Below are 27392 nucleotides of genomic sequence, written 5' to 3'. Positions count from 1 at the left end.
GTTACTGGGTATCAGTGTATGTCTTTGTTACCTGGTGTCAGTGTATGTCTGTGTTACTTGGTGTAAGTGTGTGTCTGTGTTACTGGGTGTCAGTGTGTGTCTGTGTTACTTGGTGTAAGTGTGTGTCTTTGTTACTTGGTGTCCGTCTGTGTCTGTGTTACTGGGTGTCAGTGTATGTCTTTGTCATTGGGTGTCACTGTATGTCTTTGTTACTTGGTGTAAGTGTGTGTCTGTGTTACTGGGTATCAGTGTCTGTATTTGTTACTTGGTGTCAGTGTGTGTCTGTGTTACTTGGTGTAGGTGTGTGTCTTTGTTACTTGGTGTCCGTGTATGTCTGTGTTACTGGGTGTCAGTGCATGTCTTTGTTACTTGGTGTAAATGCGTGTCTGTGTTACTGGGTATCAGTGTCTGTCTTTGTTACTTGGTGTCAGTGTGTGTCTGTTTTACTTGGTGTAGGTGTGTGTCTTTGTTACTTGATGTAATTGTATGTCTTTGTTACTTGGTGTCAGTGTATGTCTGTGTTACATGGTGTAGGTGTATGTCTTTGTTACTTGGTGTAATTCTGTGTCTGTGTTACTTGGTGTAAGTGTGTGTCTGTGTTCCTGGGTATCAGTTTATGTCTTTGTTACTTGGTGTCAGTGTATGTCTGTGTTACTTGGTGTAAGTGTGAGTCTGTGTTACTGGGTATCAGTGTCTGTCTTTGTTACTTGGTGTCTGTGTATGTCTGTGTTACTTGGTGTAAGTGTGTGTCTGTGTTACAGGGTGTCAGTGTGTGTCTGTGTTACTTGGTGTAAGTGTGTGTCTTTGTTTCTTGGTGTCCGTGTGTGTCTGTGTTACTGGGTGTCATTGTATGTCTTTGTGACTTGGTGTCAGTGTATGTCTTTGTTACTGGGTGTCAGTGTGTGTCTGTGTTACTTGGTGTCAGTGTATGTCTTTGTTACTGTTTATTAGTGTTTCTCTGTGTTACTGGGTGTCAGTGTGTGTTTGTTTGTGTTACTGGGTGTCAATGTATGTCTTTGTTACTTGGTGTTAGTGTGTGTCTGTGTTACTGGGTATCAGTGTGTGTCTTTGTTACTTGGTGTAAGTGTGTGTCTGTGTTACTTGGTGCAAGTGTGTGTCTTTGTTACTTGGTGTCCGTGTGTATCTGTGTTACTGGGTGTCAGTGCATGTCTTTGTTACTTGGTGCCAGTGTATATCTGTGTTAGTTGCTGCAAGTGTGTGTCTTTGTTGCTTGGTGCAATTGTATGTCTTTGTTTCTTGGTGTCAGTGTATGTCTGTGTTACTTGCTGTAAGTGTATGTCTTTGTTACTTGGTGTAAGTGTGTGTCTGTGTTACTGGGTATCAGTGTATGTCTTTGTGACTTGGTGTCAGTGTATGTCTTTGTTACTGGGTGTCAGTGTGTGTCTTTGTGACTTGGTGTCAGTGTATGTCTTTGTTAATTGGTGTAAGTGTGTGTCTGTGTTACTGGGGATCAGTGTATGTCTTTGTTACTTGGTGTCAGTGCATGTCAAAATAATTGGTGTAAATGTATGTCTTTGTTACTTGGTGTAATTGTCTGTCTTTGTTAATTGGTGCAAGTTTATGTCTTTGTTACTTGGTGTCAGTGTATGTCTGTGTTACTTGGTGTAAGTGTGAGTCTGTGTTACTGGGTATCAGTGAATGTTTTTGTTACTTGGTGTCTGTGTATGTCTGTGTTACTTGGTGTAAGTGTGTGTCTGTGTTACTTGGTGTAAGTGTGTGTCTGTGTTCCTGGGTATCGATGTATGTCTTTGTTACTTGGTGTCAGTGCATGTCAAAATAATTGGTGTAAATGTATGTCTTTGTTACTTGGTGTAATTGTCTGTCTTTGTTAATTGGTGCAAGTTTATGTCTTTGTTACTTGGTGTCAGTGTATGTCTGTGTTACTTGGTGTAAGTGTGTCTCTGTGTTACTGGGTATCAGTGTCTGTCTTTGTTACTTGGTGTCAGTGTGTGTCTGTGTTACTTGGTGTAGGTGTGTGTCTTTGTTACTTGGTGTCCGTGTATGTCTGTGTTACTGGGTGTCAGTGTATGTCTGTGTTACATGGTGTAGGTGTATGTCTTTGTTACTTGGTGTAATTGTGTGTCTGTGTTACTAGGTGTAAGTGTGTGTCTGTGTTCCTGGGTATCAGTTTATGTCTTTGTTACTTGGTGTCAGTGTATGTCTGTGTTACTTGGTGTAAGTGTGAGTCTGTGTTACTGGGTATCAGTGTATGTCTTTGTTACTTGGTGTCTGTGTATGTCTGTGTTACTTGGTGTAAGTGTGTGTCTGTGTTACTGGGTGTCAGTGTGTGTCTGTGTTACTTGGTGTAAGTGTGTGTCTTTGTTACTTGGTGTCCGTGTGTGTCTGTGTTACTGGGTGTCATTGTAAGTCTTTGTGACTTGGTGTCAGTGTATGTCTTTGTTACTGGGTGTCAGTGTATGTCTTTGTTACTGTTTATTAGTGTTTCTCTGTGTTACTGGGTGTCAATGTGCGTTTGTTTGTGTTACTGGGTGTCAGTGTATGTCTTTGTTACTTGGTGTAAGTGTGTGTCTGTGTTACTGGGTATCAGTGTGTCTCTTTGTTACTTGGTGTAAGTGTGTGTCTGTGTTACTTGGTGCAAGTGTGTGTCCTTGTTACTTGGTGTCCGTGTGTATCTGTGTTACTGGGTGTCAGTGCATGTCTTTGTTACTTGGTGCCAGTGTATATCTGTGTTAGTTGCTGCAAGTGTGTGTCTTTGTTACTTGGTGCAATTGTATGTCTTTGTTTCTTGGTGTCAGTGTATGTCTGTGTTACTTGCTGTAAGTGTATGTCTTTGTTACTTGGTGTAAGTGTGTGTCTGTGTTACTGGGTATCAGTGTATGTCTTTGTGACTTGGTGTCAGTGTATGTCTTTGTTACTGGGTGTCAGTGTGTGTCTTTGTGACTTGGTGTCAGTGTATTTCTTTGTTAATTGGTGTAAGTGTGTGTCTGTGTTACTGGGGATCAGTGTATGTCTTTGTTACTTGGTGTCAGTGCATGTCAAAATAATTGGTGTAAATGTATGTCTTTGTTACTTGGTGTAATTGTCTGTCTTTGTTAATTGGTGCAAGTTTATGTCTTTGTTACTTGGTGTCAGTGTATGTCTTTGTTACTTGTTGTCGGTCCATGTCTGTGTTACTTGGTGTAACTGTGTGTCTTTGTTACTTGGTGTAAGTGTATGTCAAAATACTTGGTGTAACTGTATGTCTTTGTTACTTGGTGCAAGTGTATGTCTTTGTTACTTGGTGTCAGTGTATGTCTTTGTTACTGTGCATCAGTGTTTCTCTGTGTTACTGGGTGTCAGTGTTTGTTTGTTTGTGTTACTGGGTGTCAGTGTGTGTCTGTGACACTAGGTGTCAGTATGTAGTTTAGTTTAGAGATACAGCACTTAAACAGGCCCTTCGGCGCTCTGAGTCTGTGCCGACCATCAACAACCCATTTATACTAATCCTACACTAATCCCGTATTCCTATCACATCCCCACCTATCCCTATATATTTCCCTACCACCTACCTGTACTAGGGGCAATTTATGATGGCAAATTAACCTATCAACCTGCAAGTCTTTGGCATGTGGGAGGAAACCGGAGCACCGGGAGGAAACACACGCAGACACAGGGAGAACTTGCAAACTCCGCACAGGCAGTACCCAGAATTGAACCCGGGTCCCTGGAGCTGTGAGGCTGCGGTGCTAACCACTGCGCCAAAGTGCCCCCCACCCCCCATCCCCACTGTGTGCCTGTGTTACTGGGTATCAGTGTATGTCTTTGTTACTTGGTGTCAGTGGATGTCAAAATACTTGGTATCAGTGTATGTCTTTGTAACTTGGTGTCAGTGTATGTCTTTTTTACTGGGTGTCACTGTGTGTCTGTGTTACTTGGTATCAGTATATGTCTTTGTTACTTGGTGTCAGTGTACGTCTGTGTTACTTGGTGTAAGTGTGAGTCTGTGTTACTGGGTATCAGTGTATGTCTTTGTTACTTGGTGTCTGTGTATGTCTGTGTTACTTGGTGTAAGTGTGTGTCTGTGTTACTGGGTATCAGTGTGTGTCTTTGTTACTTGGTGTAAGTGTGTGTCTGTGTTACTTGGTGTAAGTGTGTGTCTTTATTACTTAGTGTCCGTGTGTGTCTGTGTTACTGGGTGTCAGTGCATGTCTTTGTTACTTGGTGCCAGTGTATATCTGTGTTAGTTGCTGTAAGTGTGTGTCTTTGTTACTTGGTGTAATTGTATGTCTGTGTTACTTGCTGTAAGTGTGTGTCTTTGTTACTGGGTGTCAGTGTGTGTCTTTGTGACTTGGTGTCAGTGCATGTCTGTGTTACTGCGGGTCAGTGTGTGTCTGTGTTACTGGGGGTCAGTGTGTGTTTCTAACTGGGTGTCAGTGTGTGTCTGTGTTACTGGGTATCAGTGTATGTCTTTGTTACTTGGTGTCAGAGTATGTCTGTGTTACTTGGTGTAAGTGTATGTCTTTGTTCCTTGGTGTAAGGGTGTGTCTGTGTTACTTGGTGTAAGTGTGTGTCTGTGTTCCTGGGTATCATTGTATGTCTTTGTTACTTGGTGTCAGTGTATGTCTGTGTTACTTGGTGTAAGTGTGTGTCTGTGTTATTGGGTATCAGTGGATGTCTTTGTTACTTTGTGTCAGTGTATGTCTGTGTTACTTGGTGTAAGTGTGTGTCTGTGTTTGTGGGTGTCAGTATGAGTCTGTGTTACTTGGTGTAAGTGTGTGTCTTTGTTACTTGGTGTCCTAGTGTGTCTCTGTTACTGGGTGTCAGTGTATGTCTTTGTTACTTGGTGCCATTGTGTATCTTTGTTACTTGGTGTAAGTGTGTGTCTTTGTTACTTGGTGTAATTGTATGTCTTTGTTACTTGGTCTCAGTGTATGTCTGTGTTACTTGGTGTAAGTGTGTGTCTGTGTTACTTGGTGTAAGTGTGTGTCTGTGTTCCTGGGTATCAGTGTATGTCTTTGTTACTTGGTGTCAGTGTATGTCTTTGTTACTTGGTGTAAGTGTGTGTCTGTGTTACTGGGTATCAGTGTCTGTCTTTGTTACTTGGTGTCAGTGTGTGTCTGTGTTACTTGGTGTAGGTGTGTGTCTTTGTTACTTGGTGTCCGTGTATGTCTGTGTTACTGGGTGTCAGTGTATGTCTGTGTTACATGGTGTAGGTGTATGTCTTTGTTACTTGGTGTAATTGTGTGTCTGTGTTACTAGGTGTAAGTGTGTGTCTGTGTTCCTGGGTATCAGTTTATGTCTTTGTTACTTGGTGTCAGTGTATGTCTGTGTTACTTGGTGTAAGTGTGAGTCTGTGTTACTGGGTATCAGTGTATGTATTTGTTACTTGTTGTCTGTGTATGTCTGTGTTACTTGGTGTATGTGTGTGTCTGTGTTACTGGGTGTCAGTGTGTGTCTGTGTTACTTGGTGTAAGTGTGTGTCTTTGTTACTTGGTGTCCGTGTGTGTCTGTGTTACTGGGTGTCATTGTATGTCTTTGTGACTTGGTGTCAGTGTATGTCTTTGTTACTGGGTGTCAGTGTGTGTCTGTGTTACTTGGTGTCAGTGTATGTCTTTGTTAATGTTTATTAGTGTTTCTCTGTGTTACTGGGTGTCAGTGTGTGTTTGTTTGTGTTACTGGGTGTCAGTGTATGTCTTTGTTACTTGGTGTAAGTGTGTGTCTGTGTTACTGGGTATCAGTGTGTGTCTTTGTTACTTGGTGTAAGTGTGTGTCTGTGTTACTTGGTGCAAGTGTGTGTCTTTGTTACTTGGTGTCCGTGTGTATCTGTGTTACTGTTTGTCAGTGCATGTCTTTGTTACTTGGTGCCAGTGTATATCTGTGTTAGTTGCTGCAAGTGTGTGTCTTTGTTACTTGGTGCAATTGTATGTCTTTGTTTCTTGGTGTCAGTGTATGTCTGTGTTACTTGCTGTAAGTGTATGTCTTTGTTACTTGGTGTAAGTGTGTGTCTGTGTTCCTGGGTATCAGTGTATGTCTTTGCGACTTGGTGTCAGTGTATGTCTTTGTTACTGGGTGTCAGTGTGTGTCTTTGTGACTTGGTGTCAATGTATCTCTTTGTTAATTGGTGTAAGTGTGTGTCTGTGTTACTGGGGATCAGTGTATGTCTTTGTTACTTGGTGTCAGTGCATGTCAAAATAATTGGTGTAAATGTATGTCTTTGTTACTTGGTGTAATTGTCTGTCTTTGTTAATTGGTGCAAGTTTATGTCTTTGTTACTTGGTGTCAGTGTATGTCTTTGTTACTTGGTGTCGGTCTATGTCTGTGTTACTTGGTGTAACTGTGTGTCTTTGTTACTTGGTGTAAGTGTATGTCTTTGTTACTTGGTGTCATTGCATGTCTTTGTTACTTGGTTGCAGTGTATGTCTTTGTTACTGTGTATCAGTGTTTCTCTGTGTTACTGGGTGGCAGTGTTTGTTTGTTTGTGTTACTGGGTGTCAGTGTGTCTGTGTTACTGGGTGTCAGTGCACTGGGTGTCTGTGTTACTGGGCATCGGTGTATGACTTTGTGACTTGGTATCAGTGTATGTCTTTGTTACTTGGTGTCATTGTATGTCAAAATACTTGGTGTAAGTCTATGTATTTGTTACTTGGTGTAATTGTCTGTCTTTGTTACTTGGTGTCAGTGTATGTCTGTGTTACCTGGTGTAAGTATGTGTCTTTGTTACTGGGCATCAGTGTCTGTCTTTGTGACTTGGTGTCAGTGCATGTCTTTGTAACTTGGTGTCAGTGTATGTCTTTTTTACTGGGTGTCAGTGTGAGTCTGTGTTACTTGGTGTCTGTGCATGTCTTTGTTACTGTGTATCAGTGTTTCACTGTGTTACTGGGTGTCACTGTGTGTTTGTTTGTGTTACTGGGTGTCAGTGTGTGTCTGTGACACTAGGTGTCAGTATTTAGTTTAGTTTCGAGATCCAGCACTGAAACAGGCCCTTCGGCCCAGCGAGTCTGTGCCGACCATCAACCACCCATTTATACTAATCCTACACTAATCCCGTATTCCTATCACATCCCCACCTATCCCTATATATTTCCCTACCACCTACCGATACTGGGGGCAATTTATGATGGCCAATTAACCTATCAACCTGCAAGTCTTTGGCATGTGGGAGGAAACCGGAACACCGGGAGGAAACCCACGCAGACACAGGGAGAACTTGCAAACTCCGCACAGGCAGTACCCAGAATCGAACCCGGGTCCCTGGAGCTGTGAGGCTGCGGTGCTAACCACTGCGCCAACGTGCCCCTCCACCACCCATCCCCACTGTGTGCCTGTGTTACTGGGTATCAGTGTATGTCTTTGTTACTTGGTGTCAGTGGATGTCAAAATACTTGGCGTAAGTGTATGTCTTTGTTACTTGGTGTAATTGTCTGTCTTTGTTACTTGGTGTCAGTGTATGTCTGTGTTACTTGGTGTCAGTGTGTGTCTTTGTTACTGGGCATCAGTGTCTGTCTTTGTGACTTGGTATCAGTGTATGTCTTTGTAACTTGGTGCCAGTGTATGTCTTTTTTACTGGGTGTCAGTGTGTGTCTGTGTTACTTGGTGTCAGTGCATGTCTGTGTTACTTGGTGTAAGTGTGTGTCTTTGTTACTTGGTGTAAGTGTGTGTCTTTGTTACTTGGTGTAAGTGTATGTCTTTGTTACTTGGTGTCAGTGTATGTCTTTGTTACTTGGTGTCAGTGTGTGTCTGTCTTACTGGGCATCAGTGTATGTCTTTGTGACTTGGTATCAGTGTATGTCTTTGTGACTTGGTCTCAGTGTAAGTCCTTTTTACTGGGTGTAAGTGTGTTTCTGCGTTACTGGGTATCAGTGTATGTCTTTGTTACTTGGTGTCAGTGTATGTCAAAATACTTGGTGTAAGTGTATGTCTTTGTTACTTGGTGTAATTGTCTGTCTTTGTTACTTGGTGTCAGTGTATGTCTGTGTTACTTGGTGTCAGTGTATGTCTTTGTTACTGGGCATCAGTGTCTGTCTTTGTGACTTGGTATCAGTGTATGTCTTTGTAACTTGGTGTCAGTGTATGTCTTTTTTACTGGGTGTCAGTGTGTGTCTGTGTTACTTGGTGTCAGTGCATGTCTGTGTTACTTGGTGTAAGTGTGTGTCTTTGTTACTTGGTGTTAGTCTATGTCTTTGTTACTTGGTGTCAGTGTATGTCTTTGTTACTTAGTGTCAGTGTGTGTCTGTGTTACTGGGCATCGGTGTATGACTTTGTGACTTGGTATCAGTGTATGTCTTTGTGACTTGGTCTCAGTGTAAGTCCTTTTTACTGGGTGTAAGTGTGTGTCTGCGTTACTGGGTATCAGTGTATGTCTTTGTTACTTGGTGTCAGTGTATGTCAAAATACTTGGTGTATGTCTATGTATTTGTTCCTTGGTGTAATTGTCTGTCTTTGTTACTTGGTGTCAGTGTAGGTCTGTGTTACCTGGTGTAAGTGTGTGTCTTTGTTACTGGGCATCAGTGTCTGTCTTTGTGACTTGGTATCAGTGTATGTCTTTGTAACTTGGTGTCAGTGTATGTCTTTTTTACTGGGTGTCAGTGTGAGTCTGTGTTACTTGGTGTCTGTGCATGTCTTTGTTACTGTGTATCAGTGTTTCACTGTGTTACTGGGTGTCACTGTGTGTTTGTTTCTGTTACTGGGTGTCAGTGTGTGTCTGTGACACTAGGTGTCAGTATTTAGTTTAGTTTAGAGATCCAGCACTGAAACAGGCCCTTCGGCCCACCGAGTCTGTGCCGACCATCAACCACCCATTTATACTAATCCTACACTAATCCCGTATTCCTATCACATCCCCACCTATCCCTATATAATTCCCTACCAACTACCTATACTCGGGGCAATTTATGATGGCCAATTAACCTATCAACCTGCAAGTCTTTGGCATGTGGGAGGAAACCGGAGCACCGGGAGGAAACCCACGCAGACACAGGGAGAACTTGCAAACTCCGCACAGGCAGTACCCAGAATCGAACCCGGGTCCCTGGAGCTGTGAGGCTGCGGTGCTAACCATTGCGCCAACGTGCTCCCCCACCACCCATCCCCACTGTGTGCCTGTGTTACTGGGTATCAGTGTATGTCTTTGTTACTTGGTGTCAGTGGATGTCAAAATACTTGGTGTAAGTGTATGTCTTTGTTACTTGGTGTAATTGTCTGTCTTTGTTACTTGGTGTCAGTGTATGTCTGTGTTACTTGGTGTCAGTGTGTGTCTTTGTTACTGGGCATCAGTGTCTGTCTTTGTGACTTGGTATCAGTGTATGTCTTTGTAACTTGGTGCCAGTGTATGTCTTTTTTACTGGGTGTCAGTGTGTGTCTGTGTTACTTGGTGTCAGTGCATGTCTGTGTTACTTGGTGTAAGTGTGTGTCTTTGTTACTTGGTGTAAGTGTGTGTCTTTGTTACTTGGTGTAAGTGTATGTCTTTGTTACTTGGTGTCAGTGTATGTCTTTGTTACTTGGTGTCAGTGTGTGTCTGTGTTACTGGGCATCAGTGTATGTCTTTGTGACTTGGTATCAGTGTATGTCTTTGTGACTTGGTCTCAGTGTAAGTCCTTTTTACTGGGTGTAAGTGTGTGTCTGCGTTACTGGGTATCAGTGTATGTCTTTGTTACTTGGTGTCAGTGTATGTCAAAATACTTGGTGTAAGTGTATGTCTTTGTTACTTGGTGTAATTGTCTGTCTTTGTTACTTGGTGTCAGTGTATGTCTGTGTTACTTGGTGTCAGTGTATGTCTTTGTTACTGGGCATCAGTGTCTGTCTTTGTGAATTGGTATCAGTGTTTGTCTTTGTAACTTGGTGTCAGTGTATGTCTTTTTTACTGGGTGTCAGTGTGTGTCTGTGTTACTTGGTGTCAGTGCATGTCTGTGTTACTTGGTGTAAGTGTGTGTCTTTGTTACTTGGTGTAAGTCTATGTCTTTGTCACTTGGTGTCAGTGTATGTCTTTGTTACTTGGTGTCAGTGTGTGTCTGTGTAACTGGGCATCAGGGTATGTCTTTGTGACTTGGTATCAGTGTATGTCTTTGTGACTTGGTCTCGGTGTAAGTCCTTTTTATTGGGTGTAAGTGTGTGTCTGCGTTACTGGGTATCAGTGTATGTCTTTGTTACTTGGTGTCAGTGTATGTCAAAATACCTGGTGTAAGTGTGTGTCTTTGTTACTTGGTGTAATTGTCTGTCTTCGTTACTTGGTGTCAGTGTATGTCTGTGTTACTTGGTGTCAGTGTATGTCTTTGTTACTGGGCATCAGTGTCTGTCTTTGTGACTTGGTATCAGTGTATGTCTTTGTAACTTGGTGTCAGTGTATGTCTTTTTTACTGGGTGTCAGTGTGAGTCTGTGTTACTTGGTGTCAGTGTGTGTCTGTGTTACTGGGCATCAGTGTATGTCTTTGTGACTTGGTATCAGTGTATGTCTTTGTGACTTGGTCTCAGTGTAAGTCCTTTTTACTGGGTGTAAGTGTGTGTCTGCGTTACTGGGTATCAGTGTATGTCTTTGTTACTTGGTGTCAGTGTATGTCAAAATACTTGGTGTAAGTGTATGTCTTTGTTACTTGGTGTAATTGTCTGTCTTTGTTACTTGGTGTCAGTGTATGTCTGTGTTACTTGGTGTCAGTGTATGTCTTTGTTACTGGGCATCAGTGTCTGTCTTTGTGAATTGGTATCAGTGTTTGTCTTTGTAACTTGGTGTCAGTGTATGTCTTTTTTACTGGGTGTCAGTGTGTGTCTGTGTTACTTGGTGTCAGTGCATGTCTGTGTTACTTGGTGTAAGTGTGTGTCTTTGTTACTTGGTGTAAGTCTATGTCTTTGTCACTTGGTGTCAGTGTATGTCTTTGTTACTTGGTGTCAGTGTGTGTCTGTGTAACTGGGCATCAGGGTATGTCTTTGTGACTTGGTATCAGTGTATGTCTTTGTGACTTGGTCTCGGTGTAAGTCCTTTTTATTGGGTGTAAGTGTGTGTCTGCGTTACTGGGTATCAGTGTATGTCTTTGTTACTTGGTGTCAGTGTATGTCAAAATACCTGGTGTAAGTGTGTGTCTTTGTTACTTGGTGTAATTGTCTGTCTTCGTTACTTGGTGTCAGTGTATGTCTGTGTTACTTGGTGTCAGTGTATGTCTTTGTTACTGGGCATCAGTGTCTGTCTTTGTGACTTGGTATCAGTGTATGTCTTTGTAACTTGGTGTCAGTGTATGTCTTTTTTACTGGGTGTCAGTGTGAGTCTGTGTTACTTGGTGTCTGTGCATGTCTTTGTTACTGTGTATCAGTGTTTCACTGTGTTACTGGGTGTCACTGTGTGTTTGTTTGTGTTACTGGGTGTCAGTGTGTGTCTGTGACACTAGGTGTCAGTATTTAGTTTAGTTTAGAGATCCAGCACTTCAACAGGCCCTTCGGCCCACGGAGTCTGTGCCGACCATGAACCACCCATTTATACTAATCCTACACTAATCCCGTATTCCTATCACATCCGCACCTATCCCTATATATTTCCCTACCAACTACCTATACTAGGGGCAATTTATGATGGCCAATTAACCTATCAACCTGCAAGTCTTTGGCATGTGGGAGGAAACCGGAGCACCGGGATGAAACCCACGCAGACACAGGGAGAACTTGCAAACTCCGCACAGGCAGTACCCAGAATCGAACCCGGGTCCCTGGAGCTGTGAGGCTGCGGTGCTAACCACTGCGCCAAAGTGCCACCCCCCCCCACCCCCCATCCCCACAGTGTGCCTGTGTTACTGGGTATCAGTGTATGTCTTTGTTACTTGGTGTCAGTGGATGTCAAAATACTTGGTGTAAGTGTATGTCTTTGTTACTTGGTGTAATTGTCTGTCTTTGTTACTTGGTGTCAGTGTATGTCTGTGTTACTTGGTGTAAGTGTGTGTCTTTGTTACTGGGCATCAGTGTCTGTCTTTGTGACTTGGTATCAGTGTATGTCTTTGTAACTTGGTGTCAGTGTATGTCTTTGTTACTTGGTGTCAGTGTGTGTCTGTGTTACTGGGCATCAGTGTATGTCTTTGTGAGTTGGTATCAGTGTATGTCTTAGTGACATGGTCTCAGTGTAACTCCTTTTTACTGGGTGTAAGTGTGTGTCTGCGTTACTGGGTATCAGTGTATGTCTTTGTAACTTGGTGTCAGTGTATGTCTTTTTTACTGGGTGTCAGTGTGGGTCTGTGTTACTTGGTGTCAGTGCATGGCTGTGTCACTTGGTGTAAGTGTGTGTCTTTGTTACTTGGTGTAAGTGTATGTCTTTGTTACTTGGTGTCAGTGTATGTCTTTGTTACTTGGTGTCAGTGTGTGTCTGTGTTACTGGGCATCAGTGTATGTCTTTGTGACTTGGTATTAGTGTATGTCTTTGTGACTTGGTGCCAGTGTATGTCTTTTTTGCTGGGTGTCAGTGTGTGTCTGTGTTACTTGGTGTCAGTGCATGTCTGTGTTACTTGGTGTAAGTGTGTTTCTTTGTTACTTGGTGTAAGTGTATGTCTTTGTTACTTGGTGTCAGTGTATGTCTTTGTTACTTGGTGTCAGTGTGTGTCTGTGTAACTGGGCATCAGGGGATGTCTTTGTGACTTGGTATCAGTGTATGTCTTTGTGACTTGGTCTCGGTGTAAGTCCTTTTTACTGGGTGTAAGTGTCTGTCTTTGTTACTGGGCATCAGTGTCTGTCTTTGTGACTTGGTATCAGTGTATGTCTTTGTAACTTGGTGTCAGTGTATGTCTTTTTTACTGGGTGTCAGTGTGAGTCTGTGTTACTTGGTGTCTGTGCATGTCTTTGTTACTGTGTATCAGTGTTTCACTGTGTTACTGGGTGTCACTGTGTGTTTGTTTGTGTTACTGGGTGTCAGTGTGTGTCTGTGACACTAGGTGTCAGTATTTAGTTTAGTTTAGAGATCCAGCACTGAAACAGGCCCTTCAGCCCACCGAGTCTGTGCCGACCATCAACCACCCATTTATACTAATCCTACACTAATCCCGTATTCCTATCACATCCCCACCTATCCCTATATAATTCCCTACCAACTACCTATACTAGGGGCAATTTATGATGGCCAATTAACCTATCAACCTGCAAGTCTTTGGCATGTGGGAGGAAACCGGAGCACCGGGAGAAAACCCACGCAGACACAGGGAGAACTTGCAAACTCCGCACAGGCAGTACCCAGAATCGAACCCGGGTCCCTGGAGCTGTGAGGCTGCGGTGCTAACCACTGCGCCAAAGTGCCCCCCCAACCCCCATCCCCACAGTGTGCCTGTGTTACTTGGTGTCAGTGTATGTCAAAATACTTGGTGTAACTGGATGTCTTTGTTACTTGGTGCAAGTGTATGTCTTTGTTACTTGGTGTCAGTGTATGTCTTTGTTACTGTATATCAGTGTTTCTCTGTGTTACTGGGTGTCAGTGTGTGTTTGTTTGTGTTACTGGGTGTCAGTGTGTGTCTGTGACACCAGGTGTCAGTATGTAGTTTAGTTTAGAGATACAGCACTTAAACAGGCCCTTCGGCCCACCGAGTCTGTGCCGACCATCAACAACCCATTTATACTAATCCTACACTAATCCCGTATTCCTCTCACATCCCCACCTATCCCTATATATTTCCTTACCACCTACCTGTACTAGGGGCAATTTATGACGGCCAATTAACCTATCAACCTGCAAGTCTTTGGCATGTGGGAGGAAAGCGGAGCACCGGGAGGAAACCCACGCAGACACAGGGAGAACTTGCAAACTCCGCACAGGCAGTACCCAGAATCGAACCCGGGTCCCTGGAGCTGTGAGGCTGCGGTGCTAACCACTGCGCCAAAGTGCCCCCCCCACCCCCCATCCCCACAGTGTGCCTGTGTTACTGGGTATCAGTGTATGTCTTTGTTGCTTGGTGTCAGTGGATGTCAAAATACTTGGTGTAAGTGTATGTCTTTGTTACTTGGTGTAATTGTCTGTCTTTGTCACTTGGTGTCAGTGTATGTCTGTGTTACTTGGTGTAAGTGTGTGTCTTTGTTACTGGGCATCAGTGTCTGTCTTTGTGACTTGGTATCAGTGTATGTCTTTGTAACTTGGTGTCAGTGTATGTCTTTTTTACTGGGTGTCAGTGTGGGTCTGTGTTACTTGGTGTCAGTGCATGGCTGTGTCACTTGGTGTAAGTGTGTGTCTTTGTTACTTGGTGTAAGTGTATGTCTTTGTTACTTGGTGTCAGTGTATGTCTTTGTTACTTGGTGTCAGTGTGTGTCTGTGTAACTGGGCATCAGGGGATGTCTTTGTGACTTGGTATCAGTGTATGTCTTTGTGACTTGGTCTCGGTGTAAGTCATTTTTACTGGGAGTAAGTGTGTGTCTGCGTTACTGGGTATCAGTGTATGTCTTTGTTACTTGGTGTCAGTGTATGTCAAAATACCTGGTGTAAGTGTGTGTCTTTGTTACTTGGTGTAATTGTCTGTCTTTGTTACTTGGTGTCAGTGTATGTCTGCGTTACTTGGTGTAAGTGTGTGTCTTTGTTACTGGGCATCAGTGTCTGTCTTTGTGACTTGGTATCAGTGTATGTCTTTGTAACTTGGTGTCAGTGTATGTCTTTTTTACTGGGTGTCAGTGTGAGTCTGTGTTACTTGGTGTCTGTGCATGTCTTTGTTACTGTGTATCAGTGTTTCACTGTGTTACTGGGTGTCACTGTGTGTTTGTTTCTGTTACTGGGTGTCAGTGTGTGTCTGTGACACTAGGTGTCAGTATTTAGTTTAGTTTAGAGATCCAGCACTGAAACAGGCCCTTCGGCCCACCGAGTCTGTGCCGACCATCAACCACCCATTTATACTAATCCTACACTAATCCCGTATTCCTATCACATCCCCACCTATCCCTATATAATTCCCTACCAACTACCTATACTAGGGGCAATTTATGATGGCCAATTAACCTATCAACCTGCAAGTCTTTGGCATGTGGGAGGAAACCGGAGCACCGGGAGAAAACCCACGCAGACACAGGGAGAACTTGCAAACTCCGCACAGGCAGTACCCAGAATCGAACCCGGGTCCCTGGAGCTGTGAGGCTGCGGTGCTAACCACTGCGCCAAAGTGCCCCCCCAACCCCCATCCCCACAGTGTGCCTGTGTTACTTGGTGTCAGTGTATGTCAAAATACTTGGTGTAACTGGATGTCTTTGTTACTTGGTGCAAGTGTATGTCTTTGTTACTTGGTGTCAGTGTATGTCTTTGTTACTGTATATCAGTGTTTCTCTGTGTTACTGGGTGTCAGTGTGTGTTTGTTTGTGTTACTGGATGTCAGTGTGTGTCTGTGACACCAGGTGTCAGTATGTAGTTTAGTTTAGAGATACAGCACTTAAACAGGCCCTTCGGCCCACCGAGTCTGTGCCGACCATCAACAACCCATTTATACTAATCCTACACTAATCCCGTATTCCTCTCACATCCCCACCTATCCCTATATATTTCCTTACCACCTACCTGTACTAGGGGCAATTTATGACGGCCAATTAACCTATCAACCTGCAAGTCTTTGGCATGTGGGAGGAAAGCGGAGCACCGGGAGGAAACCCACGCAGACACAGGGAGAACTTGCAAACTCCGCACAGGCAGTACCCAGAATCGAACCCGGGTCCCTGGAGCTGTGAGGCTGCGGTGCTAACCACTGCGCCAAAGTGCCCCCCCAACCCCCATCCCCACAGTGTGCCTGTGTTACTGGGTATCAGTCTATGTCTTTGTTACTTGGTGTCAGTGGATGTCAAAATACTTGGTGTAAGTGTATGTCTTTGTTACTTGGTGTAATTGTCTGTCTTTGTTATTTGGTGTCAGTGTATGTCTGTGTTACTTGGTGTAAGTGTGTGTCTTTGTTACTGGGCATCAGTGTCTGTCTTTGTGACTTGGTATCAGTGTATGTCTTTGTAACTTGGTGTCAGTGTATGTCTTTTTTATTGGGTGTCAGTGTGGGTCTGTGTTACTTGGTGTCAGTGCATGTCTGTGTTACTTGGTGTAAGTGTGTGTCTTTGTTACTTGGTGTAAGTGTATGTCTTTGTTACTTGGTGTCAGTGTATGTCTTTGTTACTTGGTGTCAGTGTGTGTCTGTGTTACTGGGCATCAGTGTATGTCTTTGTGACTTGGTATCAGTGTATGTCTTTGTGACTTGGTCTCAGTGTAAGTCCTTTTTACTGGGTGTAAGTGTGTGTCTGCGTCACTGGGTATCAGTGTATGTCTTTGTTACTTGGTGTCCGTGTATGTCAAAATACTTGGTGTAAGTGTATGTCTTTGTTACTTGGTGTAATTGTTTGTCTTTGTTACTTGGTGTCAGTGTATGTCTGTGTTACTTGGTGTAAGTGTGTGTCTTTGTTACTGGGCATCAGTGTCTGTCTTTGTGACTTGGTATCAGTGTATGTCTTTGTAACTTGGTGTCAGTGTATGTGTTTTTTACTGGGTGTCAGTGTGTGTCTGTGTTACTTGGTGTCAGTGCATGTCTGTGTTACTTGGTGTAAGTGTGTGTCTTTGTTACTTGGTGTAAGTGTATGTCTTTGTTACTTGGTGTCAGTGTATGTCTTTGTTACTGTATATCAGTGTTTCTCTGTGTTACTGGGTGTCAGTGTGTGTTTGTTTGTGTTACTGGGTGTCAGTGTGTGTCTGTGACACTAGGTGTCAGTATGTAGTTTAGTTTAGAGATACAGCACTTAAACAGGCCCTTCGGCCCACCGAGTCTGTGCCGACCATCAACCACCCATTTATACTCATCCTACACTAATCCCGTATTCCTCTCACATCCCCACCTATCCCTATATATTTCCCTACCACCTATCTGTACTAGGGGCAATTTATGATGGCCAATTAACCTATCAACCTGCAAGTCTTTGGCATGTGGGAGGAAACCGGAGCACCGGGAGGAAACCCACGCAGACACAGGGAGAACCTGCAAACTCCGCACAGGCAGTACCCAGAATCAAACCCGGGTCCCTGGAGCTGTGAGGCTGCGGTGCTAACCACTGCGCCAAAGTGCCCCCCCCCCCACCCCCCATCCCCACAGTGTGCCTGTGTTACTGGGTATCAGTGTATGTCTTTGTTGCTTGGTGTCAGTGGATGTCAAAATACTTGGTGTAAGTGTATGTCCTTGTTACTTGGTGTAATTGTCTGTCTTTGTCACTTGGTGTCAGTGTATGTCTGTGTTACTTGGTGTAAGTGTGTGTCTTTGTTACTGGGCATCAGTGTCTGTCTTTGTGACTTGGTATCAGTGTATGTCTTTGTAACTTGGTGTCAGTGGATGTCTTTTTTACTGGGTGTCAGTGTGGGTCTGTGTTACTTGGTGTCAGTGCATGGCTGTGTCACTTGGTGTAAGTGTGTGTCTTTGTTACTTGGTGTAAGTGTATGTCTTTGTTACTTGGTGTCAGTGTATGTCTTTGTTACTTGGTGTCAGTGTGTGTCTGTGTTACTGGGCATCAGTGTATGTCTTTGTGAATTGGTATTAGTGTATGTCTTTGTGACTTGGTGCCAGTGTATGTCTTTTTTGCTGGGTGTCAGTGTGTGTCTGTGTTACTTGGTGTCAGTGCATGTCTGTGTTACTTGGTGTAAGTGTGTTTCTTTGTTACTTGGTGTAAGTGTATGTCTTTGTTACTTGGTGTCAGTGTATGTCTTTGTTACTTGGTGTCAGTGTGTGTCTGTGTAACTGGGCATCAGGGGATGTCTTTGTGACTTGGTATCAGTGTATGTCTTTGTGACTTGGTCTCGGTGTAAGTCATTTTTACTGGGTGTAAGTGTGTGTCTGCGTTACTGGGTATCAGTGTATGTCTTTGTTACTTGGTGTCAGTGTCTGTCAAAATACCTGGTGTAAGTGTGTGTCTTTGTTACTTGGTGTAATTGTCTGTCTTTGTTACTTGGTGTCAGTGTATGTCTGTGTTACTTGGTGTAAGTGTGTGTCTTTGTTACTGGGCATCAGTGTCTGTCTTTGTGACTTGGTATCAGTGTATGTCTTTGTAACTTGGTGTCAGTGTATGTCTTTTTTACTGGGTGTCAGTGTGGGTCTGTGTTACTTGGTGTCAGTGCATGGCTGTGTCACTTGGTGTAAGTGTGTGTCTTTGTTACTTGGTGTAAGTGTATGTCTTTGTTACTTGGTGTCAGTGTATGTCTTTGTTACTTGGTGTCAGTGTGTGTCTGTGTAACTGGGCATCAGGGGATGTCTTTGTGACTTGGTATCAGTGTATGTCTTTGTGACTTGGTCTCGGTGTAAGTCATTTTTACTGGGAGTAAGTGTGTGTCTGCGTTACTGGGTATCAGTGTATGTCTTTGTTACTTGGTGTCAGTGTATGTCAAAATACCTGGTGTAAGTGTGTGTCTTTGTTACTTGGTGTAATTGTCTGTCTTTGTTACTTGGTGTCAGTGTATGTCTGCGTTACTTGGTGTAAGTGTGTGTCTTTGTTACTGGGCATCAGTGTCTGTCTTTGTGACTTGGTATCAGTGTATGTCTTTGTAACTTGGTGTCAGTGTATGTCTTTTTTACTGGGTGTCAGTGTGAGTCTGTGTTACTTGGTGTCTGTGCATGTCTTTGTTACTGTGTATCAGTGTTTCACTGTGTTACTGGGTGTCACTGTGTGTTTGTTTCTGTTACTGGGTGTCAGTGTGTGTCTGTGACACTAGGTGTCAGTATTTAGTTTAGTTTAGAGATCCAGCACTGAAACAGGCCCTTCGGCCCACCGAGTCTGTGCCGACCATCAACCACCCATTTATACTAATCCTACACTAATCCCGTATTCCTATCACATCCCCACCTATCCCTATATAATTCCCTACCAACTACCTATACTAGGGGCAATTTATGATGGCCAATTAACCTATCAACCTGCAAGTCTTTGGCATGTGGGAGGAAACCGGAGCACCGGGAGAAAACCCACGCAGACACAGGGAGAACTTGCAAACTCCGCACAGGCAGTACCCAGAATCGAACCCGGGTCCCTGGAGCTGTGAGGCTGCGGTGCTAACCACTGCGCCAAAGTGCCCCCCCAACCCCCATCCCCACAGTGTGCCTGTGTTACTTGGTGTCAGTGTATGTCAAAATACTTGGTGTAACTGGATGTCTTTGTTACTTGGTGCAAGTGTATGTCTTTGTTACTTGGTGTCAGTGTATGTCTTTGTTACTGTATATCAGTGTTTCTCTGTGTTACTGGGTGTCAGTGTGTGTTTGTTTGTGTTACTGGATGTCAGTGTGTGTCTGTGACACCAGGTGTCAGTATGTAGTTTAGTTTAGAGATACAGCACTTAAACAGGCCCTTCGGCCCACCGAGTCTGTGCCGACCATCAACAACCCATTTATACTAATCCTACACTAATCCCGTATTCCTCTCACATCCCCACCTATCCCTATATATTTCCTTACCACCTACCTGTACTAGGGGCAATTTATGACGGCCAATTAACCTATCAACCTGCAAGTCTTTGGCATGTGGGAGGAAAGCGGAGCACCGGGAGGAAACCCACGCAGACACAGGGAGAACTTGCAAACTCCGCACAGGCAGTACCCAGAATCGAACCCGGGTCCCTGGAGCTGTGAGGCTGCGGTGCTAACCACTGCGCCAAAGTGCCCCCCCAACCCCCATCCCCACAGTGTGCCTGTGTTACTGGGTATCAGTCTATGTCTTTGTTACTTGGTGTCAGTGGATGTCAAAATACTTGGTGTAAGTGTATGTCTTTGTTACTTGGTGTAATTGTCTGTCTTTGTTATTTGGTGTCAGTGTATGTCTGTGTTACTTGGTGTAAGTGTGTGTCTTTGTTACTGGGCATCAGTGTCTGTCTTTGTGACTTGGTATCAGTGTATGGCTTTGTAACTTGGTGTCAGTGTATGTCTTTTTTATTGGGTGTCAGTGTGGGTCTGTGTTACTTGGTGTCAGTGCATGTCTGTGTTACTTGGTGTAAGTGTGTGTCTTTGTTACTTGGTGTAAGTGTATGTCTTTGTTACTTGGTGTCAGTGTATGTCTTTGTTACTTGGTGTCAGTGTGTGTCTGTGTTACTGGGCATCAGTGTATGTCTTTGTGACTTGGTATCAGTGTATGTCTTTGTGACTTGGTCTCAGTGTAAGTCCTTTTTACTGGGTGTAAGTGTGTGTCTGCGTCACTGGGTATCAGTGTATGTCTTTGTTACTTGGTGTCCGTGTATGTCAAAATACTTGGTGTAAGTGTATGTCTTTGTTACTTGGTGTAATTGTTTGTCTTTGTTACTTGGTGTCAGTGTATGTCTGTGTTACTTGGTGTAAGTGTGTGTCTTTGTTACTGGGCATCAGTGTCTGTCTTTGTGACTTGGTATCAGTGTATGTCTTTGTAACTTGGTGTCAGTGTATGTGTTTTTTACTGGGTGTCAGTGTGTGTCTGTGTTACTTGGTGTCAGTGCATGTCTGTGTTACTTGGTGTAAGTGTGTGTCTTTGTTACTTGGTGTAAGTGTATGTCTTTGTTACTTGGTGTCAGTGTATGTCTTTGTTACTGTATATCAGTGTTTCTCTGTGTTACTGGGTGTCAGTGTGTGTTTGTTTGTGTTACTGGGTGTCAGTGTGTGTCTGTGACACTAGGTGTCAGTATGTAGTTTAGTTTAGAGATACAGCACTTAAACAGGCCCTTCGGCCCACCGAGTCTGTGCCGACCATCAACCACCCATTTATACTCATCCTACACTAATCCCGTATTCCTCTCACATCCCCACCTATCCCTATATATTTCCCTACCACCTATCTGTACTAGGGGCAATTTATGATGGCCAATTAACCTATCAACCTGCAAGTCTTTGGCATGTGGGAGGAAACCGGAGCACCGGGAGGAAACCCACGCAGACACAGGGAGAACCTGCAAACTCCGCACAGGCAGTACCCAGAATCAAACCCGGGTCCCTGGAGCTGTGAGGCTGCGGTGCTAACCACTGCGCCAAAGTGCCCCCCCCCCCACCCCCCATCCCCACAGTGTGCCTGTGTTACTGGGTATCAGTGTATGTCTTTGTTGCTTGGTGTCAGTGGATGTCAAAATACTTGGTGTAAGTGTATGTCCTTGTTACTTGGTGTAATTGTCTGTCTTTGTCACTTGGTGTCAGTGTATGTCTGTGTTACTTGGTGTAAGTGTGTGTCTTTGTTACTGGGCATCAGTGTCTGTCTTTGTGACTTGGTATCAGTGTATGTCTTTGTAACTTGGTGTCAGTGGATGTCTTTTTTACTGGGTGTCAGTGTGGGTCTGTGTTACTTGGTGTCAGTGCATGGCTGTGTCACTTGGTGTAAGTGTGTGTCTTTGTTACTTGGTGTAAGTGTATGTCTTTGTTACTTGGTGTCAGTGTATGTCTTTGTTACTTGGTGTCAGTGTGTGTCTGTGTTACTGGGCATCAGTGTATGTCTTTGTGAATTGGTATTAGTGTATGTCTTTGTGACTTGGTGCCAGTGTATGTCTTTTTTGCTGGGTGTCAGTGTGTGTCTGTGTTACTTGGTGTCAGTGCATGTCTGTGTTACTTGGTGTAAGTGTGTTTCTTTGTTACTTGGTGTAAGTGTATGTCTTTGTTACTTGGTGTCAGTGTATGTCTTTGTTACTTGGTGTCAGTGTGTGTCTGTGTAACTGGGCATCAGGGGATGTCTTTGTGACTTGGTATCAGTGTATGTCTTTGTGACTTGGTCTCGGTGTAAGTCATTTTTACTGGGTGTAAGTGTGTGTCTGCGTTACTGGGTATCAGTGTATGTCTTTGTTACTTGGTGTCAGTGTCTGTCAAAATACCTGGTGTAAGTGTGTGTCTTTGTTACTTGGTGTAATTGTCTGTCTTTGTTACTTGGTGTCAGTGTATGTCTGCGTTACTTGGTGTAAGTGTGTGTCTTTGTTACTGGGCATCAGTGTCTGTCTTTGTGACTTGGTATCAGTGTATGTCTTTGTAACTTGGTGTCAGTGTATGTCTTTTTTACTGGGTGTCAGTGTGAGTCTGTGTTACTTGGTGGCTGTGCATGTCTTTGTTACTGTGTATCAGTGTTTCACTGTGTTACTGGGTGTCACTGTGTGTTTGTTTCTGTTACTGGGTGTCAGTGTGTGTCTGTGACACTAGGTGTCAGTATTTAGTTTAGTTTAGAGATCCAGCACTGAAACAGGCCCTTCGGCCCACCGAGTCTGTGCCGACCATCAACCACCCATTTATACTAATCCTACACTAATCCCGTATTCCTATCACATCCCCACCTATCCCTATATAATTCCCTACCAACTACCTATACTCGGGGCAATTTATGATGGCCAATTAACCTATCAACCTGCAAGTCTTTGGCATGTGGGAGGAAACCGGAGCACCGGGAGAAAACCCACGCAGACACAGGGAGAACTTGCAAACTCCGCACAGGCAGTACCCAGAATCGAACCCGGGTCCCTGGAGCTGTGAGGCTGCGGTGCTAACCAATGCGCCAAAGTGCCCGCCCACCCCTCATCCCCACTGTGTGCCTGTGTTACTTGGTGTCAGTGTATGTCAAAATACTTGGTGTAACTGGATGTCTTTGTTACTTGGTGCAAGTGTATGTCTTTGTTACTTGGTGTCAGTGTATGTCTTTGTTACTGTATATCAGTGTTTCTCTGTGTTACTGGGTGTCAGTGTGTGTTTGTTTGTGTTACTGGGTGTCAGTGTGTGTCTGTGACACCAGGTGTCAGTATGTAGTTTAGTTTAGAGATACAGCACTTAAACAGGCCCTTCGGCCCACCGAGTCTGTGCCGACCATCAACAACCCATTTATACTAATCCTACACTAATCCCGTATTCCTCTCACATCCCCACCTATCCCTATATATTTCCTTACCACCTACCTGTACTAGGGGCAATTTATGACGGCCAATTAACCTATCAACCTGCAAGTCTTTGGCATGTGGGAGGAAAGCGGAGCACCGGGAGGAAACCCACGCAGACACAGGGAGAACTTGCAAACTCCGCACAGGCAGTACCCAGAATCGAACCCGGGTCCCTGGAGCTGTGAGGCTGCGGTGCTAACCACTGCGCCAAAGTGCCCCCCCCACCCCCCATCCCCACAGTGTGCCTGTGTTACTGGGTATCAGTGTATGTCTTTGTTGCTTGGTGTCAGTGGATGTCAAAATACTTGGTGTAAGTGTATGTCTTTGTTACTTGGTGTAATTGTCTGTCTTTGTCACTTGGTGTCAGTGTATGTCTGTGTTACTTGGTGTAAGTGTGTGTCTTTGTTACTGGGCATCAGTGTCTGTCTTTGTGACTTGGTATCAGTGTATGTCTTTGTAACTTGGTGTCAGTGTATGTCTTTTTTACTGGGTGTCAGTGTGGGTCTGTGTTACTTGGTGTCAGTGCATGGCTGTGTCACTTGGTGTAAGTGTGTGTCTTTGTTACTTGGTGTAAGTGTATGTCTTTGTTACTTGGTGTCAGTGTATGTCTTTGTTACTTGGTGTCAGTGTGTGTCTGTGTAACTGGGCATCAGGGGATGTCTTTGTGACTTGGTATCAGTGTATGTCTTTGTGACTTGGTCTCGGTGTAAGTCATTTTTACTGGGAGTAAGTGTGTGTCTGCGTTACTGGGTATCAGTGTATGTCTTTGTTACTTGGTGTCAGTGTATGTCAAAATACCTGGTGTAAGTGTGTGTCTTTGTTACTTGGTGTAATTGTCTGTCTTTGTTACTTGGTGTCAGTGTATGTCTGCGTTACTTGGTGTAAGTGTGTGTCTTTGTTACTGGGCATCAGTGTCTGTCTTTGTGACTTGGTATCAGTGTATGTCTTTGTAACTTGGTGTCAGTGTATGTCTTTTTTACTGGGTGTCAGTGTGAGTCTGTGTTACTTGGTGTCTGTGCATGTCTTTGTTACTGTGTATCAGTGTTTCACTGTGTTACTGGGTGTCACTGTGTGTTTGTTTCTGTTACTGGGTGTCAGTGTGTGTCTGTGACACTAGGTGTCAGTATTTAGTTTAGTTTAGAGATCCAGCACTGAAACAGGCCCTTCGGCCCACCGAGTCTGTGCCGACCATCAACCACCCATTTATACTAATCCTACACTAATCCCGTATTCCTATCACATCCCCACCTATCCCTATATAATTCCCTACCAACTACCTATACTAGGGGCAATTTATGATGGCCAATTAACCTATCAACCTGCAAGTCTTTGGCATGTGGGAGGAAACCGGAGCACCGGGAGAAAACCCACGCAGACACAGGGAGAACTTGCAAACTCCGCACAGGCAGTACCCAGAATCGAACCCGGGTCCCTGGAGCTGTGAGGCTGCGGTGCTAACCACTGCGCCAAAGTGCCCCCCCAACCCCCATCCCCACAGTGTGCCTGTGTTACTTGGTGTCAGTGTATGTCAAAATACTTGGTGTAACTGGATGTCTTTGTTACTTGGTGCAAGTGTATGTCTTTGTTACTTGGTGTCAGTGTATGTCTTTGTTACTGTATATCAGTGTTTCTCTGTGTTACTGGGTGTCAGTGTGTGTTTGTTTGTGTTACTGGATGTCAGTGTGTGTCTGTGACACCAGGTGTCAGTATGTAGTTTAGTTTAGAGATACAGCACTTAAACAGGCCCTTCGGCCCACCGAGTCTGTGCCGACCATCAACAACCCATTTATACTAATCCTACACTAATCCCGTATTCCTCTCACATCCCCACCTATCCCTATATATTTCCTTACCACCTACCTGTACTAGGGGCAATTTATGACGGCCAATTAACCTATCAACCTGCAAGTCTTTGGCATGTGGGAGGAAAGCGGAGCACCGGGAGGAAACCCACGCAGACACAGGGAGAACTTGCAAACTCCGCACAGGCAGTACCCAGAATCGAACCCGGGTCCCTGGAGCTGTGAGGCTGCGGTGCTAACCACTGCGCCAAAGTGCCCCCCCAACCCCCATCCCCACAGTGTGCCTGTGTTACTGGGTATCAGTCTATGTCTTTGTTACTTGGTGTCAGTGGATGTCAAAATACTTGGTGTAAGTGTATGTCTTTGTTACTTGGTGTAATTGTCTGTCTTTGTTATTTGGTGTCAGTGTATGTCTGTGTTACTTGGTGTAAGTGTGTGTCTTTGTTACTGGGCATCAGTGTCTGTCTTTGTGACTTGGTATCAGTGTATGTCTTTGTAACTTGGTGTCAGTGTATGTCTTTTTTATTGGGTGTCAGTGTGGGTCTGTGTTACTTGGTGTCAGTGCATGTCTGTGTTACTTGGTGTAAGTGTGTGTCTTTGTTACTTGGTGTAAGTGTATGTCTTTGTTACTTGGTGTCAGTGTATGTCTTTGTTACTTGGTGTCAGTGTGTGTCTGTGTTACTGGGCATCAGTGTATGTCTTTGTGACTTGGTATCAGTGTATGTCTTTGTGACTTGGTCTCAGTGTAAGTCCTTTTTACTGGGTGTAAGTGTGTGTCTGCGTCACTGGGTATCAGTGTATGTCTTTGTTACTTGGTGTCCGTGTATGTCAAAATACTTGGTGTAAGTGTATGTCTTTGTTACTTGGTGTAATTGTTTGTCTTTGTTACTTGGTGTCAGTGTATGTCTGTGTTACTTGGTGTAAGTGTGTGTCTTTGTTACTGGGCATCAGTGTCTGTCTTTGTGACTTGGTATCAGTGTATGTCTTTGTAACTTGGTGTCAGTGTATGTGTTTTTTACTGGGTGTCAGTGTGTGTCTGTGTTACTTGGTGTCAGTGCATGTCTGTGTTACTTGGTGTAAGTGTGTGTCTTTGTTACTTGGTGTAAGTGTATGTCTTTGTTACTTGGTGTCAGTGTATGTCTTTGTTACTGTATATCAGTGTTTCTCTGTGTTACTGGGTGTCAGTGTGTGTTTGTTTGTGTTACTGGGTGTCAGTGTGTGTCTGTGACACTAGGTGTCAGTATGTAGTTTAGTTTAGAGATACAGCACTTAAACAGGCCCTTCGGCCCACCGAGTCTGTGCCGACCATCAACCACCCATTTATACTCATCCTACACTAATCCCGTATTCCTCTCACATCCCCACCTATCCCTATATATTTCCCTACCACCTATCTGTACTAGGGGCAATTTATGATGGCCAATTAACCTATCAACCTGCAAGTCTTTGGCATGTGGGAGGAAACCGGAGCACCGGGAGGAAACCCACGCAGACACAGGGAGAACCTGCAAACTCCGCACAGGCAGTACCCAGAATCAAACCCGGGTCCCTGGAGCTGTGAGGCTGCGGTGCTAACCACTGCGCCAAAGTGCCCCCCCCCCACCCCCCATCCCCACAGTGTGCCTGTGTTACTGGGTATCAGTGTATGTCTTTGTTGCTTGGTGTCAGTGGATGTCAAAATACTTGGTGTAAGTGTATGTCCTTGTTACTTGGTGTAATTGTCTGTCTTTGTCACTTGGTGTCAGTGTATGTCTGTGTTACTTGGTGTAAGTGTGTGTCTTTGTTACTGGGCATCAGTGTCTGTCTTTGTGACTTGGTATCAGTGTATGTCTTTGTAACTTGGTGTCAGTGGATGTCTTTTTTACTGGGTGTCAGTGTGGGTCTGTGTTACTTGGTGTCAGTGCATGGCTGTGTCACTTGGTGTAAGTGTGTGTCTTTGTTACTTGGTGTAAGTGTATGTCTTTGTTACTTGGTGTCAGTGTATGTCTTTGTTACTTGGTGTCAGTGTGTGTCTGTGTTACTGGGCATCAGTGTATGTCTTTGTGAATTGGTATTAGTGTATGTCTTTGTGACTTGGTGCCAGTGTATGTCTTTTTTGCTGGGTGTCAGTGTGTGTCTGTGTTACTTGGTGTCAGTGCATGTCTGTGTTACTTGGTGTAAGTGTGTTTCTTTGTTACTTGGTGTAAGTGTATGTCTTTGTTACTTGGTGTCAGTGTATGTCTTTGTTACTTGGTGTCAGTGTGTGTCTGTGTAACTGGGCATCAGGGGATGTCTTTGTGACTTGGTATCAGTGTATGTCTTTGTGACTTGGTCTCGGTGTAAGTCATTTTTACTGGGTGTAAGTGTGTGTCTGCGTTACTGGGTATCAGTGTATGTCTTTGTTACTTGGTGTCAGTGTCTGTCAAAATACCTGGTGTAAGTGTGTGTCTTTGTTACTTGGTGTAATTGTCTGTCTTTGTTACTTGGTGTCAGTGTATGTCTGCGTTACTTGGTGTAAGTGTGTGTCTTTGTTACTGGGCATCAGTGTCTGTCTTTGTGACTTGGTATCAGTGTATGTCTTTGTAACTTGGTGTCAGTGTATGTCTTTTTTACTGGGTGTCAGTGTGAGTCTGTGTTACTTGGTGGCTGTGCATGTCTTTGTTACTGTGTATCAGTGTTTCACTGTGTTACTGGGTGTCACTGTGTGTTTGTTTCTGTTACTGGGTGTCAGTGTGTGTCTGTGACACTAGGTGTCAGTATTTAGTTTAGTTTAGAGATCCAGCACTGAAACAGGCCCTTCGGCCCACCGAGTCTGTGCCGACCATCAACCACCCATTTATACTAATCCTACACTAATCCCGTAT

The sequence above is a fragment of the Heterodontus francisci genome, unplaced genomic scaffold, assembly GCF_036365525.1.
Source record: "Heterodontus francisci isolate sHetFra1 unplaced genomic scaffold, sHetFra1.hap1 HAP1_SCAFFOLD_56, whole genome shotgun sequence".
Lineage (NCBI taxonomy): Eukaryota > Metazoa > Chordata > Chondrichthyes > Heterodontiformes > Heterodontidae > Heterodontus > Heterodontus francisci.
Note: the sequence above shows the minus strand (reverse complement) of the source record.